The sequence below is a fragment of the Diabrotica virgifera genome, chromosome 10, assembly GCF_917563875.1.
Source record: "Diabrotica virgifera virgifera chromosome 10, PGI_DIABVI_V3a".
Lineage (NCBI taxonomy): Eukaryota > Metazoa > Arthropoda > Insecta > Coleoptera > Chrysomelidae > Diabrotica > Diabrotica virgifera.
Genome location: NC_065452.1, coordinates 112,182,302 through 112,200,983, shown reverse-complemented (window position 1 = coordinate 112,200,983; position 18,682 = coordinate 112,182,302). Strand labels below are relative to the sequence as shown.

At 33.9% G+C, this 18,682-nt stretch overlaps 1 protein-coding gene across 1 annotated transcript in view; it reads right to left on the bottom strand.

Annotated features, from left to right (window-relative positions):
* LOC114336843 (ELAV-like protein 3) overlaps positions 1-16,117 on the bottom strand; it is a 270,925-nt gene extending 254,808 nt beyond the window's left edge. The window contains exon 1 of the mRNA XM_028287227.2: positions 15,902-16,117. The gene's annotated coding sequence lies outside the window, so the exon portion shown is untranslated. The remainder of the gene's footprint in view (positions 1-15,901) is intronic.
* Between the last annotated feature and the right edge of the window lie 2,565 nt (positions 16,118-18,682).

Sequence of the window (18,682 nt, the reverse complement as noted above, 5' to 3'; positions counted from 1 at the left end):
ATGAATACGACATAGAACTTTATAATATGTATATAGAATTTAAACAAGCTTTTGATAGTTGAAAATAGACAAAATTCTGGAAGCCCTTCGTAATCTAGGTATACCAAAAAAATATATCAGCCTCATAAAAATTACGTTGCAGGGTTCAAAAGCCACAATTAAAGGAGATGGAGAACTGACTCCCCTGTTTGACATCAACATTGGAGTGAGACAGGGAGACGCAATTTCAACCATGCTGTTCAACCTAGTTCTTGAGGCAGTCATCAGAAAAACCAATGTAGCCGGCCATATAAATACCAAAACAGTAGATAAAAATTACTGCTTATACAGACGATGTAGCTATCATTAGTCAGCCACGACTAATGAAAGCGTTTAAGGAAATTGATCTTGAAGCATGAAAAAGATGACTTAAAATAAACGAAACAAAAACTAAGTACATGACTATCAAAAGAACACCTGACAATGAAAATAATATCGCAATAGACAACTATAACTAGACTATACTATTGAACATGTGGATGACTTCGCATATCTGGTACATAAATCAATCAGAAGAATTCCGTAAGTAGCGAAATGAATGCACGTATTTCCAGTGGGAATCGTACATACTATGTTAATAAAAGATTGATGACATCGAAATTATTAGACAAAAAAAAAACCAAAATAATTATCTACAGAACTCTGATTAAACCCTAGTAACCTATGGTTGTGAAACCTGACGAAAAAAGATGAAGCCCAACTCAGAACATTCGAGAGAAAGATACTGAGAAAAGTAGATATATATGGCCCGGTGCAAGAGAAAGCAGGCAGATGGAGAATCAGGAGAAACGGCGAGGTTAATGAAGGGTATGATATTGTAAGATTTGTGAAAAAGCCAAAGACTTTCATAGCTGGGACATGTCCCCAGAGAGAGACAAGAATGCCTTAATTAGTAATTTTTGGGATCTATTTTCTAAAAAAATGCTGAATGAACTGTAATTCTACAAACAAAAAGCTTTATAATTTTTAAACCTTCAAGTACAGTAAGATTATTTTGACATGGATATATGGTTTCTGGATGGATCAAACATGGATCCAAATTTCGAATATGCCTTTCGAGAAGTTTACCTCTGTGTACAGCGGTTGCGGCGATAAAGGCACGCAACGCGTAGGAATCTTTGTTTAAATTTAAAGCTATGTTTTTAGTTAGATAGAAATCACTTATCCTTGTCAAAATATTCTTACTTGTAGGTACTTGAAGGTTTAAAAATTATACAGCTTTTTGTAGAAATGCAATTCACTTAGAAGTTTTAAGAAAAAAAAATCCCAAAAATCACTAAAAAGATTTAATCAACAAAAAAATGCAAATAACTCGAAAAAACAAGAGAGAAAAATGTTTATTTCTATTAGATAGGTACGTCTAAAAGATTGATTTCGAAGAGATTCGGTGAAATTGTTTTTTTCTATTTATTTGTTAATAACAATTTCCGGTCACTGGGAAAAATATAAAATCGATTAAAAAAGATTTGGTAAAAATGCAAAAAAAATTAGTCGGTTTATGCTTTGCTTATGAGGGTAAACCGCTATAAAGGGTGAGGCAGATAACTGGCCTATTAGAAATATTTAGAGAACTAAAGGCAACAGAATCATGAAAATTGGAATGAAGGGGTTTTGAAGGGTGATCTATTTAATGAAAATATTTTCATCAATTTGCCACTTCCGGCAATACCGGAAGTTGCTTAAAACTTCGTTTTTTTAAATAGGACACCCTGTATATTTTTACATTTTTAGATTCCACTCGATGTCTTCTTTCATAAAATGTGCGGTTTTGTAATGTTATACAGGGTAGTTTAAAAGCTAATTACGTTTTTTTATTAATTTAGTAGCAAATTTCACACCCTGTAGAATTGTAGTAGTTGGATATCAAAAACTCTACTTATGTTAAAGTGATTTTTAATATAGTCTACTATTATTAAAAATTATTAGTATAGCTAAATGTTAAATTTTAATATACAGAGTTGGTCGAAACACGGAATGAGGATTTTCTGAATTTTCTTAAATGGAACACCCTGTATTTTAGTATTGCAATGAGAAGACATTTTATGGTACTTTTTTATTTCTTAAGCATTCCCTATACCTAAATGCTTTAATTTGTGCTTAATTGTTAATCGCGCCAAGAATGTTAACTACGTAGGTATGTTGATAGTTCAACCATTACTGGCAATTTTAAAGATCAGTCTAGCTAGATTAATATGTATTTATTTCCAAAAAATTATTTGTGATTGAATATTTTCACGGCCAACCTAATAAAATTTCACGTATTTTTTGTTGAAATTAATGTTTGGCTTGAATCACCAATAACTCACAAATTAAAGCATTTAGGTATAGGGAATGCTTAAGAAATAAAAAAGTAGCATAAAATATCATTTTACTACAATAATAAAATATAGGGTGTTCCATTTAAGAAAACTCAGAAAATACTCTTTCCGAGTTTCGACCAACCCTGTATAGTACAATTCAACATTTAGCTATACTAACAATTTTTAACAATAGTAGACTATATTAAAAATCATTTGAACATAAATAGAGTTTTTGATGTCAAACTACTACAATTCTACAGGGTGTGAATATTGCTAGGAAATTAAGAAAAAAAAAACGTAATTATCTTTTGAACTACCCTGTATAACATTACAAAAACTGATATTTTAAGAAAGAAGACATCCAGGAGAATACAAAAATGTAAAACTATACAGGATGTTCTATTTAAAAAAACGAAGTTATAAGCCACTTCCGGTATAACCGGAAGTAGCAAATCGATGAAAATATTTTCATTAAAGAGATCACTCTTTAAAACCCCTTCATTCCAAATTTCATGATTGTGTTTCCTTTAGTTCTCGAGATATTTCTAATAGGACTTCTATCTGCCTCACCCTGTATATACAGGGTGTTTGGTAAATAATGGGCCATAGCTTAACCTTAGATTCCTGAGGTTAAAATAGGTCGATTTAAGCTAACTCACCTTAGTACAAAAGTTGATAATAACCGAAATACAGGGTGTCAAAGTTAAACTTTTATTTTATTTATTTTTGAATATAATTTCTCGACACCTCACGGTAGAAGAGAACCGGATTATATATAATATATTTTTGAATATTTCCTGACAGGCATGGGAAAACAATACGAAATTTCGTAAGTGGTGCTGGTACTGTACACCCTACTAAATTATGTTAAACAAACGTTTCTGGCTACTACCAGAGGTGTACGACAAGGTAACGTGGATATATGATCCTTCCCAAATTCTACGCCACTGGCGGAATTTCTATTTTAGTGCAATTTTTTTATTCTCCAATACTTTCTATGTAATATTCATTCGTAGCGATAAAGCTATTAGTTTTCGAGATATTTGAAGCTAAAAACGAAGAGCATAATACATTAATCAAAATAAGTGTGCCTTTTTATTTTTAACTTCAAATATATCGGAAACTAATGACTTTATCGTTACAAATGAAAAGTATATTATTTGCATAAGAACTATTGGAGAATCTAAAAATTATGCTAAAATAGCCGTTTCATCAGTGGCGTAGAATTTGAGAAGGGTCAACCATTCACTTTCCCCTGTCGTACGCCTCTGGTAGTAGCGAGAAACGATTATTTAACATAATTTAGTATGGTGTACAGTACCTACACTTTCTGCCAAGTATCATAAGGATATGTCAAATAGTTTTATAGTACCGAGCACACAAATTATTTAAAAAATAGAATACTCTAAAATAATTTGACATGTTCGTGTCATATTTGACAGAAAGTCTAGGCACTGTACACCCTACTAAATTATGTTAAATACTCGTTTCTGGCTACAGCCAGAGGCATACGACAAGGGAAAGTGAATGGTGGACCCTTCCCAAATTCTACGCCACTGATGAAACTGCTATTTTAGCATAATTTTTAGGTTCTCCAATACTTTCTATGCAAATATTATACTCTTTATTCGTAAATATAAAGTCATTAGTTTTCGAGATATTTGAAGTTAAAAATGAAAAGGCACACTTATTTTGATTAATGTATTATGCTCCTTCGTTTTAAACTTCAAATATCTCGAAAACTAATGGTTTTATCGTTACGAATAAAAATTATGTTATTTACATAGAAAGTATTGGAGAATCAAAAAATTGCACTAAAATAGCAATTCCGCCAGTGGCGTAGAATTTGGGAAGGGTCAACCATTCACGTTCCTCCGTCGTACGCCTCTGGTAGTAGCCAGAAATGTTTGTTTAACATAATTTAGTAGGGTGTACAGTACAAGCACAACTTACCAAATTTCGTGTTGTTGCCCCATTCCTGTCAGGAAATATTCAAAAATAAATAAATTAAAAGTTTAACTTTGACACCCTATATTTCGGTTATTATCAACTGTTGTACTAAGGTATGTTAGCTTAAATCGACCTATTTTAACCTCAGGAATTTAAGGTTAAGCTATGTATTCAAAGTATTCATAAAGACGATGAAACGGCATAAGATACCATTTTGTACCACATGGTAATCACATGTCTTACGAAATATCGAATTAATTCCAAACATTTGCACCATACTGTATATTCTATTCTTGCGTTTCAACGCTGTATATAGATAAACAAGAAATATATAGTATGTTATTTTACAACATTCTTTGCCAATCCTGCAAGACAAAATATCCTTTAACTACTATGAAACAACTTGTAATCAAAGGAAATGAAAAGTGCTGCGGATCAATAGAAAATTACCAACATGTTGGACATTACCAACGAGATAACTATAGTTGACTCCGCCGATAGATCATCCCTTATTCAGTCCATATCGATTTCAAACAAACGCAACCATTAGTCCGGAACAATTATTAAGCTTGTCATTAAAATGAGATTATTTAGCCAACTAGTATTTCAAGTACAAACATAATAAATAATTTAGAGTCGACTAATGGTAGCTGGAATGGTTTTTCAGCAACAAGCTGTAAAATGATCATAACTTTGACTACGATAAAAATGGTACTGATCTGAAGAGTTCCAGAGAACTGCATTTAAACCAGTCCCTTAAATTCTTCAACCATGACACTCTCCTTCTTCCTATATTCCTTTCTCCCCTTATCTTTCCCTGTATTATCAGTTTTAGCATTTCATATCGCTGTCCCCTCATTACGTTTCCCAGATATTGTAACTCTCTTATTTTTATTGTGTTTTATATTTCGTATTCTTTGCCCATTTCTCGCAATATTGCCTTGTTCGTCTTCTTCTGTGTCCATGCTATTCTAAGCATCCTTGTGTAACACCACATTTCAAATTACTGTAGCTTAGTAATTTATGTGTTCTTGCTTAAATGTCTAGTTTTCAAGTCCATAATAAATAACCTATTGGCTACTAATGACAAAAGAGTATATGATTGTCTAATCAAATGTATACATAGTACAAATGTGTGTCTGTAATCAATCTTAGCTAATCTCCCAATTGCCCCAATCTCCCTTTTAACCCAATTGTTTTATTTACCCTCTTTTTCCCTATTTATCGTAATGTCTTAAAAACAACCTTGATAGGTCTCTGATCGATATCGTTTTATGACTTCTTAAGAGGTTTTTTCTCTTTTCTTTGACTCTAATGACCTGTTTGCAATAACATTTAATGGTAGATATAGACACTTTTTATTTAGTATTAAGAAAATTAGAATAATATGTATTTTAATTATTTGTATTAGCTTTAATAGTTTGTTTTTTTGTATTACTATTAATTATTATTATCAACATATAAATCTGTATTAAATAGCTAAGTGCTAAAGCCACAAATAAAAAAAAGTCCATATTGCATTATCGAGAACCCGTAGCATCTCAAAGCTCTTACTCTCAGTTTCAATCTAAGGTCTTTGTTGCAGAGAATTGTTTTCATTGTTGCAAACGCATTTCTTGCTATTTCTATCCTGGCCCTTATTTCTGTTGCTGGATCATTATTTTTTGAAATCCAGGGTCCTAGGTATATATATTTATCAACCCTTTCTATCGGTACATTTCCCAAATATATGATTGTTTGTATGTTTGTTTGCTTAGTTATTATCATGTATTTGGTCTTTTTATATTCATGTTTAGTCCATATTCTTCACAGAAACTGTTTGTTTTGTTTAGTAGTAATTGGAGTTGTTCAGCAGAGCTTGCCATAATCACGGTGTCATCTGCATATCTTATGTTGTTAATAGATCTTCTGTTAATTATTATTCCTTCACTTTGAGATAGTAATGCTACCTCAAAATGGCTTCAATATATACATTAAAAAATAGTAATGAGGATATAATACATCCCTGCCTCCTCTCAACACCTCTCCTGATTTCAATTTCTGGACTGGAGTTGTTAGTGTGCTTTAAATAACTATTTGGCTAAAATTCACCTAAAAATCATCCATTATTGTTCCGTCTTTCTTCCACAAATAGTGTAGGTACATTTTGATATTTTCACGACTCTTGTTGGGATCTATACTACTTTCATTGCCAAAATAAGCTCGAGATCACAATTTCAGTCGCCTGATCGGTGTGTGTGTCACGTGTTGAAATTAATTTCTAACCAATGACAAGCAGCGACGATACTACAGACCCACCAATCACGTGTCTGAAACAGCGACCTTGAGCTAAGCTTGTGTAATTAGTACATAAAGAAAAATAAGAACAGAAAAATATCTTATCTGTTTCCAAAGTTCTGGTAGTAGGAGATGAGCAGAACAAACTAGTCGTAATAGATAAATTGAAAAAGAAAATATAGAATAAGTTAGAAATTACGAAAAATTAGGTGAGGAAATAGTAAATAATGAAAAGAATGAATGTATCATCAAAAACCAAGCTTCAGGACAAACAAAAATAAATGTCATACAGAACAAGTAAAAACTTCGTTTGTATAATGGTATAAAAAGTTTATTGAAAAACTATTAAAAAGTCATCCAAAAGGATTCGCAAAACGTTTTCGATCTAGATCAGATCATCTTCAGTGCGTTCTGCTTAGTAGATGAAACTAGCAACCTTATAGAATAGGTGACATCGAGAAATATGATTTACATTTTTAAAAACAGATGTTAGTAGCGACTTCAAGCCGATGATAAAAGATAAATTTAGGAGTGCTCAAAGGGCAACATGATTCACTGCTCGATGATAACGTGTGTTAAAAATAAATGTCTTTGTGTCAACCTTTAGAGCTGTTTTAAATCATGTTTATGTATCATGTGGTATCATACCTAATTTGTGCGTAGGCCTCTTCTCAGTGAGTATATCTGTGTTGTACATCATTAAGTGTACAGAAATATACTGAAACTACAGTGAACATTGGCTCCGAAAGAGTAAATCTGGAGGAGCTGTACTTGACAAATTAGTACTTCGTGGTTTGTCTTACCTTTAAAGAGGCGACTTTGGTAATCTATTTATAAGCAAGGTTCCTACAGCCTCTGCCGCTTCTCGCATTTCGACCGCCTTCGTATTCTGTCCATCCATTCGTCTTCTTTGATTGCTCTATCTCTCATTATGTGCCGAACATTTTCTTCCGAGGCAACTGAAGGCCTTCCCCTTCTTCTTCTTCTTTGTTCTCGTATGAAATTTAAAGCTTTCTTTGGCCATATATCTTCATTCATTCGTTTCACGTTACCATACCACACTAGTTGTCTCGTTTCAATTCTATCTACACTAGAATATACAGTATTTGTCCTCCTTCTAATGAGGGCTTTGATAATACTTCTTGATTTCTTTTTGTAGTGCGAATCGATACCAAATAGTTCACCAACATGGCTGGGTACACTCACCAGATATTAGCTGGTCAATTACAAAGGATGAAAATATGGCAAGAAAAAAACAGGCAGAGAAAAAGTTGAAAGGTCACAAAAAAATGAAACGGAACACAGATCTTCCCGAATGGCAACACTGCCAATCAAATAGACCACATGTTAATAATGAAAATAACACGCCAATATCATCACGAATGTTTTCGAGGGGCAAACAGCAATGGGGACCATTTTATGGTAGTAAAGCTAAAAGACGAAAAAGAACAAAGCCAGTTAAAACGAGAAATAGCAAAAAGATTAGCAGACACTCCAAATGGAGATACTGACCAAGAATGGACACAAATAGAGAAGATATTAACGGAAGCGGCAGAAAAGACAGTAGGGAAAATAAACAAAGCAAACAGTAAAGATTGATTTGATACAGAATGTAAAAGGGAATTAGAAGCTAGAAGAAATGCTAAAATACAAATGAGTATACTGAATACAACAGAAACGAGAAAGGTTATGAAGCGGCAAAGAATAAAGCCAAACAGAGCTGCAGAAAAAAGAAACGAGAATACTGTGAAATGAAGCTACAACATATGGAAAATCATATGATAAATAACGAGATTATGAATTTTTACTAAAAGGTCAAAGTCAATAAAGCTACGGGTCCCGGAATCGCATGCTTCTACAGATGTAAAGAAGGCACGGCAAGGCAAGGCTAATAGTTGACATCAAGGAAACTAGAGAGGAGGGCCGAATACTTTGAGAATCTACTAAACCCAGGGGACAATACCAATGAAATACAATCACAAGCCGAACCGAAGCAAAGCAACAATCAGGCCGAAATAAACGAACCATCAGGTTAGGAGATAGATGAAATAATAAAGCAGTTGAAGAATGACAAGGGTCCAGGAGAAAACGGTATTACAGCATAAATATTCAAGGAGGGTGGACAGCTATTACTCAAACGACTAAACAGCCTAATAAAACCAATTTTGAAAAATAAGAAATTGCCACATGGCTGGAAAAATTCATCCATATGCCCCATTCACAAAAAGAGAGAAAAAAGCCAAAATTATAGAGAAGTTGCTCTATTAGATGTAGCGTATAAGATATTGGCTTTATTAATAAGAAACCGACTAAGAGAGTATGAATCTGATATACTTAATAAGTGAATATCAGGGAGGGTTTAGAAGAAGCAAATCTACAATTGATCAGATTTTTACGATGAAACAAATATTGCACAACAGCTACGAACGAAACCTAGGTATGCACATTCTGTTTATGAACTTTAAACAGGCATACGACTCAATCGAGAGAGAAAAACTATACGAAATGATGTATGTATCTGCTAAAATACCTAAACTTATTTAGTGTTTTTAGAGCCTAAAGATATTCTAAAAATAAGTAACGTAAGTAGGGAATATTGTTTTGAAAAAGTGAATTAATACGAATGCCTTGGAGTGACGGTAACAAATAGAGTGCAAGAATATGCTGAAATAGAAAAAAGAATTATTAAAGGAAGTAAAGCTGTAGGAGCATTAAACAAAATGATCAAGTCTAAGTTAATAGCCAGGTATTTATACAAAAACCATTGTACAGCCTGTGGTTATGTATGGCAACAAAACTTAGGTGTTAGTCAGAAAAAGAGGACATACATTGGAACTCCGCCTATCCGCTGTTGGGTGAACTGAGTAGTTCAGCAGCGGGTTGCAGGTCCCAATCCCGGATAAAGGAGGAGGGTTCGAGGGTGAGGCTAGCGACCTACCACGTAAAAACGAAAATGCTCATAGAACCGATCACCAAGCCTCGGATACCGGACAGAAACATTTTTTCAAGACGACTCTAGCAAAGAATAGGACTACGAAAAAGGATAAAGAATTAAGAATAGCATGCTGGAACATTAAGTCATGGACAAAGAGAGACCAAGAGATACTAATAATGAACACCCACAAAATAGATTTATGCGCGCTCTCCGAAACCAGAAGGAAAGGAAAGGGAACTTCAAAATACCAAGATTTCCTACTCGTATACAGCGGAAAAGACAAGGGGGACTATGCTAGCTCAGGAGTGGGCCTTATAATCCACACGAAATTTGAAAAGAGCATAAAAAACATCGAATATATCAACCATGGAATCCTGATGACGACTTTGAATATGGAAAACAGTAAACTCCACATCATATCAGTCTACGCACCAGATATAAGTAAACCTGAGGGGGAGACCGAAGACTTTTACAATAAACTACAGAATGTAATCGACAAGATACAGAAGAACGAAAAAATAATTATTCTTGGAGATCTCAATCCAAGAATAGGAAACGACAGCATAGATAATATCAAACAACGATTCAACGAAGATACATTGAACCGAAATGGAGAATACCTTGTTGAATTCTGTACCCAAAATTTGTTGAGAATAAACAATACGTTTTTTCCACACAAACCCCAACACAAATACAAGTGGCAAAATACGCAAGGCCAACAATCAACAATAGACTACATAATTACAAATAGAGAAATCATACCTAAACAAATACTAGACGTAAGAGCATTAACATCGCCCAATATCGGATCAGACCATAAAATGGTGCTTGGAAAATTTTTGCTCAAAATACCACAAAACAAGAAAAAACCACCCAAGTACTTCGAAAAACTAAACATTGAGTCTCTAGAGAACCAAAACACAAAATGGCTGTATAAAAGACGTTTAGAACAGAGATTTGAGATAAACCCAGTAACAACAGGTGAAGGAGTAAATGAAACATGGGCAAAAATAGAATATAATATCACAAACCGCAAAGGAAAGCATAGGGGTCAGAAAAATTAAGCTGAATGCAACAAAAATATCAAAGCCCTGGTTCAATACTGAAATAAATCAATTCTAAGATAAGACATATAAAAAGGGAATATTGGACACGCTTTACCAAAGAAATTGAACACGATTTGTATGGGGCGCAAAGAAAAGTTTGGAAAATACTAAAAAATAGGAAAATTCCATTAACGAATATAGAAGTTTAAATAAAATAGAAGCAGAATAATAGACCGCCTATATAGAAGAACTATATAAGGAAGATACTATAATACCTGAAGAAGAGGAAGAAACAGGAAATGAAGACGAATCCAACATACACACAGAACTAGAAATCACAAAAGAAGAAATAAGGAATAACATACGTAAATTAAAAAACAGAAAAGCACCAGGACCCGATGGGATACCAAATGACCTCCTGAAATACGGAGGAGAAACCTTAATCGAAAACATAGAGATCCTCTTTCAAGAAATAATATGTAGCCAGAGTGTACCAGACCAGTGGAGGACGAGTATAACAATACACAAGAGAGGAAACAGCAAAGACCCTAGCAACTACCGTACCATCACCTTGCTGAGCACAACTCTTAAACTCGTAACAAAAATACTTGCCAATAAAATAAATGAAGAATACACAATTAGTGAGGAACAACAAGGTTTTCGGAAAAATAGGTCCACAATAGACGCCATATTCATAGCCAGACAAATTGCTGAGAAAGCACTGGAATATAATAAACCTGCATGTATGTGCTTTATAGATCTGACTAAGGTCTTCGATTGTGTAAGATTGGAAGATGTGCTAAGATTGCTAAAGGAGAAAAATCAGTCCAACAAGATGATAAGGATAATAATTAAAGACATTAATACGAAGAACAAAACCAGAATAAAAGTCGAGAATGAACTAACATCGGAAGTAGAAATCAACTCGGGAATCAGACAAGGGGATAGCTTGAGCCCATTGCTTTTTAATTTAGTCATGGACAAAATCATAGAAAACATTAAAGATACTGGAAAAGGATATAAGATGGCGGAAAAACAAATAAAAATCCTCTGTTATGCTGACGACGCAATCTTAATCTCCGATAACGAGGATAACCTACAGCGAATGGCACAAACTTTCAATACAGTGGCGAAGAACTACAACATGAAAATATCAACACCAGACAAAATCCCTGGTAGTGTCAAGGGAACCCATAAGATGCAAATTGGTAATTAACAACGAACTAATTGAACAAGTCTCGAGATTCCAATATCTGGGAATCGAAATATGTAGTTATGGAGATGTTAAAGAGAGCGTCCGAAAGCAAGCAAATAAAGCCAATTACGTGTCAGGATGTCTGAGGGATGTCATCTGAAGAAACAAATATATGAGGCTGGAAGGGAAAGTAAGCATATATAAATCATGTGTAAGACCGATCATAACGTACGCGTTAGAAACAAGATGTGACACAGCAGAAACCAAGAGGATACTCAGAACATCAGAAATGAGAACGTTGAGGTCAATAACTGGGAAAACACTGAAAGACAGAATACCGAACGACAGAATATGAGATCTCTGTAACATACAAGATATAGTACGGTGGGGAAGACAGAGATGACGAGAGTGGAATCAGCATGTGACGAGAATGGACAGCGAGAGAATAGCCCGTATAGCCAGGGATTCGAAGCCAACCGGCAAGTGACCAATAGGAAGGCCCTTTAAAAGGTGGCGAGATAGCTAGCAGTCAACATCACAGCTACGAATACAAGCTCAAAATCGGTAAGAAACAGGCCAAGAGGCCTATTATAAGAAGAAGAAGAAGAAGACATTGGAACGATAGAAGCGAAAGTTATTACACAAAATATATAGAGAAACAAAGAACAATGACGGCATATGGGAAAGAAGAACAAATAAGGAAGTAATGGAGCTCTACAATCAACCAAGCATAATAGAAAAAGTAAAAGAACAAAGAGCACGTTGGATGGGATTTATAAGATGCTCACAGCCATGTGAAAAAAGCATTAACAGGAGACGCGGGCGGAAAGCGCAGGAGAAGAAAAAACAGAAGTGGTTAGAAGAGGTTAAAACCGATGTAAGAAAACTAAGAATGCTAGACTGGGAGGAAAAGACGAAAAAAATAAATAGGTGGCAAAAATAGTGAAGAAAATAGATACTATGAACCTTCAGGCCTGAAGAGCTGTTTATAGTACACAAATGTTACCAAAAATTAAATTATCTAAAGTAAGAACTTGTTCTTTAAAATCAAAGCAGTAATACTTCTTACTTGGTTATTTAAAATATTGAACAAAATAAACAATTAACAAAAAACTAAAACAATATGGTAGAAAACCAATTAATAAAAAGGAAGAAAAAGATACAGCAAGCAAAGAGGAACAAAGAAATATAACACAAAGAATCAAAAATAACCAATAAATCAGGATTTAAAACATCAAAAGGATCAAAGCAAAGATGTTGCCTGTCCCGCACTTTATTTAAAATATACCTCGAAAGTGCTTTAAAAAGATGGAAACAAAAATGTAGAACAATGGGGATACCACTCACCAACACTATGGTATATACGCTCAACTTTGCAGACGATCAAGTAATAATGGCACAAGATTGTGACGATTTAAACTATATAGCACGAAAATTAATTGAAGGGTATGATATATGAGCTCTAGAAATAAATAAAAAGAAAACCGAATACTTGTGCATTGGAGGAGAACAAAAAGATCTCATATTAGACGATAACACCACGATAAAGCACTGCTGTGACTACAAGTATCTATCAAGGTATCACGTTTTCGCACGATGGAACATTAGACAAAGCCATAAGAGAGAGAAATATGTCAGGGAAAAAATCCATCACAATGTTAAACAGTATTTTATGGGACCTATCCGTCAGCAAAGAAAATTATCACTCTATACAGCCGTGAGGTATGCCCACTGAAAGAAAGAACACTGGCAACCCCGAGAGCAACGGAAATGGATTTTTGGAGAAGAACCGCAGAGAGATCTAGAAGACAAAGGATTACCAACAAACGCATTAGAGAAATAATGGGAACCAAACGAACAATCACGGATGACCTAACAACAAAACAACTTATCTGGTTCGGACATATGCAAAGAATGGATGAACAACGAATACCAAACAACCAGAAGGAAAGAGAAAACGAGGTAGACCGAGAAAAAGTTGAAGCGAAGGAATAAATACAGAGCTGAGATAAAGAGACATAGAAGAGGATCTATGGAACAACCGGACGAAGTGGCGACTGGAAGTTGGAAAATGGCGGAGAAAGTTATAAACCGACATGTAGTAGTATCAAAAATATCTAAGATATACGAAACAAAACATTGAAAAAAAACATTTTAAATTTAAAAATCTAGGTACCAACATAATCCGTCGCTAATTAATTGTCCATAAACCACGCGACAAAGAGAAGAATATAATTACGTACCTATAACGAATACATAATAAATAAATATAAAAAGTGTAAAATAAAAAAAATATAAAAAAAATAAATTTAAGAAGGACACTGCAATGATGTTGGGAATTAAGATAGAGCACACTGTATAAAAAAATTAAAATAACCAAGTATAAAAAGCATATAAATTAACAAATTGATAAATATTGAGAAATTTTTCATAGCCACATTAATCAGAAATCTTAAAGTAGAGTGGTTAATATATAAAGGGTGTAACAAAAAGACAAGTCATAAATTAAATCGCATATTCTGGGGGCAAAATACCTAACTTACCTTACAGTACAAATGTGCACATAAAAAAAGTTACAGCCCTTTGAAGTTACAAAATGAAAATCGATTTTTTCCCATATATCGAAAACTATTCGAGATTTTTTATTGAAAATGGACATGTGGGATTCTTATAGCAGGAACATCTTAAAAAAAAAGTAAAAAAATAATAGTGAAATTTGTATTTTATGGGGTTTTGTTTCCTTAAACCCCCTCCCCCCAAACTTTTGTGTATTCCAATGAAATTTTTATTGTGGTACCATTAGTTAAACACAATGTTTTTAAAACTTTTTTGTGTCCTGGTACTTTTTCGATAAGCCAGTTATTATCGTAATATTTTGAACATTTGTAAAATCCACCACATACTTCTCATTGGTTAAGTAGGATTATAGAGACCTGGTAATAATATGAAAATTTATTAATAATTTAGGGTTTTCACATATTTTGAAATATTAAAAAAGAAGCCACATCTCGATAAAAACTGGCTTGTCGAAAAAATACTATGAGGCAAAAAAGTTTTAAAAACATTGTGTTTAACTAACGATACCACAATAATACTTTATTTGGAACGTACATAAACATTTGGGGGATTTTAGGGAAAAACCCCCATAGGTACAATTTTTATGAAAACTTATTAAAAAAGAAGCCGCATCTCGATAAAAACTGGCTTATCGAGAAAATACTAATGGGCAAAACGTTTTAAAGACATTGTGTTTAACTAATTTATACCACAAAAATTATTTAAAGGGCACAAAAGCTTGGGGAGCGGGGGAGTTAAGGGAAATTTTTATTGGGTGCGCAAATTTCACTTTTATTTTTTTTAAGATGTTGCTACCATAAAAATGCCACATGTCCATTTTCAATAAAAAATCTCGAATAGTTTTCGATATATTGGAAAAAATCGGTTTTTATTTTGTAATTTCAAAGGGCTGTAACTTTTTCCTGTGCACATTTGTACTAAGACAAGTTAGGTTCAATCGAACTATTGTTGATCCAAGAATATGTGATTTAATTTATGACCTGCCTTTTTGTTACACCCTGTATACTGTAGATACTTTATATATGTAATATAAAAAAATTATATGAATAATAAAACAATAAAGTCATAAATGTACTTTATGTATTATCAAATTGCTAGTTTTCAAAAATTAGTACCATTTCAAACAAAATTTAATAATATTGAACAAATATTAAATATATAGTAATACTATTAATGTTACTTCAATAGTCCGGAAGAGATGCGAAATCAAAGTTTGTATAAATCCAGAAGGGATGCAAAGTGCATTGCCCTCTAGTTCCCCCACCCCTTTTTCGGAAATCATTGCAGATAATAAAGATTTGATGCATCTGAAGAAGCCAAAATAAATAAATACAAACAGGTATCCAAAAAGCAAAAGTATTAAGGGAGCAAGCATATGTATAGAGAAGAGTTCGGCTGCTATGACCGGGCAACCCTTAGTATTGATCGCCACCCCTAGCTCCCGCCCTCGCGAAACCAGCTACTATGCTCGGTGGTGTTTTAATAAAAGCTACCACATGAAAAATTTGAAAATCCATCATTATAGAGGCATTTTAATGACATAAGATAGAAATAATCAATAGTAAAGTTGAAGGGTACTTACCGTTTTCGATCTGGATGCTGTTGGTTATAGATAGGAAGATTGAAGTAGGTATCCTCTGATTTGTATGATGGTATGAGTATTTATGATTATTTTACAATGAGTAGAATGACAAGTATTTGAGAAACAAATAGTTAAAAAGATTGCACTAATTTTAAGACGTTTAAATAGAATAAATATTAACAATGCAATGTATATAAGCCAACCTAGTGTACCACTGGAACAGAACTGGAATAATAAACTTGAAATAATCCGTATATTATTACTATTGATTAAATATAGACAATAGTAGTGGGAATTATTATTAATAATTATAAATATGCAAGGAATTATATTATTACATAACGTACACTACCAAACGTAACACAAGTGTTATTCAGAGAGTGCAATAACTAAATGGTGTTGCATGGCGTTCGGCAAAAGGGTGTCGGCCAGGGGTTGTTTAGGCCGGTCGATAATGTGCGCGCGTCTAACTACCCTGGCGACACCGACGCCGATGTAGACGTTCACCAACGCTCAATCTGATGCCAATGCTCTATACTCTAACTGTGCCCAAAAAAGACACCGCCCCATTCGGACTTTACATTCATCCAGGAACGTCGCTATTGACAAATAATCGTCAAAGTTTACTCTAAATCTATTAAATATTTGCTACTACACTCTATCTTTCATAGAATAATTTATTACCTGGGTAGTCATAACTTTCTTGATTTTTAACTCTTAACGAGTTTTTCTAACACGTTTTGTCTTCAATTATGACTCCGAACGAAGGAAATAATTTTCCCACCAACCTTTTACACACACACACACACACACACACACACACACACACACACACACACACACACACACACACACACACACACACACACATTTATACAGGGTGATTGATTGGTGTGATAAAGCTCAATAGATCCGCTATAGCAGGGGTGGGCAAAGTGCGGCCCGCGGGCCGCATGCGGCCCTTTAGACATTTTTTGCGGCTCGAGGAGAAAAAGTGAATTATTTTCATTTCAAGATTTTTTCTAATTATTGCTAATATTGATAACTAAATATAGATAGATAATGCAGCTATTAATATTATCACTTACATAACGCGGGCAATGATTTGTGTTTTTGGCACAGAGATTTATCGGCTCCCTCAATGAAATTTCAACAAATGAAAATGATATTTTCGAAGTAGTCAGGAACTGTGTGGAAAATTTTGAATTAACCCGTAACCACCTAGTAAGAGTAACAATTGACGGAGCACCAGATTTAAGAGGAGCAAATATTGTAACGTTGAGAAAACTTAAAGATTACGTTCAACAGTTTCCAGAACATGATTTATTATTCTTCACTGCATAATCCATCACCAGATATTGTGCAAAAATGTTTTGCAAGTGGACAACGTCATTTCAATTATAACTAATATTGTTAACTGTATTAGTTCAATAGGATTAAATCATCGTGAATTCAAAGCATTTTTGAAAGAGTTAGAAACAAAACATACTGATGTCTTATACCACGGAATGGGACGTTTCGATGCCGCCGGTTCATCGCCGGCCGTTTCGATGCCGCCGGTTCATCGCCAGTCCATTTCATCGCCGTCATATCTCGCATTTCCTAGAATTCCTAATTAATACTAAAAATAACTAATAATTGTAACTGTCGAAAATTCGGAAATATATCAGATAGCGATTAATTGACTGGCGATGAATCGGCCGGCATCGGCATCGAACTGGCGGCATCGAAACGGCGGCGATGAAAAGTCCTAGACCCCTTATACCATACCACAATCAACAATCATATTCGATAATTAAGTTTAGAAAAGGTTCTTAAAAGATGCTGTGAATTAGGGGAGGAAATTATTTAGGAATTAAACACTGCTACTTTGCTAAATTTATAAGTGTTTATCGCAAAATGAAACTTTGGAATGAAATTCAAACTATTCATTGATCATATAAAGAAGAAAGAATTAGTCCAATTATTTCCCAGTAATTTTTTTTAGTCCGGATCTGGATTATTCTTGTGATTAAAAGTTGGGTGGTTTGGATTTTAAATGAGAGATATCTATGTCAAATATAAAAAATATACAAGGTGGTTCTAAAGTTATGCTTCCAGAAAGACAAGGGCAAAATCAATAAAACACCCTGTAACTCAGTTATAAAAATCATTGAGGCAATAAATGTAGTATATCTAGAACCGCCTTAGTGACCACTATTCACAATTTAAGTATTCCCGTTTCTCAATGAAACACCCTGTATATTTGCGGCAAATACCGTGCTTAAATAGGTGCGAATGTGGTATAGGGAGGTAAGGATATGGTTTGAAAATTTTGAAATTTTCGATTTCTTTTATTATTTTGTATGAAAATTCATACTTTCAAAAATATTCTCTGAAAATTTCAGTTTGAGCGTAGGAAAACTACCGGATATACAGCTTGTTTAATATTCCTATCTTCGACTCGCTTTGCAGCAGCTTGTTGAGAGTAGTGAGAAACGTTCAACAGCTGTTCCATTTTCTTTTGTAAATTACGCTGCGATTTAAAAACATATTCCGATGTGCATCACTTTACGATTTGACAGACAGAAGAAATTGAAAATAAAAGTTGTCAAAACTAAACGTGTTTTTCTCAAAACTGCTCAACTGCTTTTTATAGGCGGTGGACATTGTAACTCAAAGGCTACTTTGCCACCTGAAATTTTTCATATATTTTCTTTAGACATTTCGTGAGGTAACATTATCAAATATGTTGATTTTCACTATTTCGGTATTTTCACTTCTGAGTGATATCAAAACCGC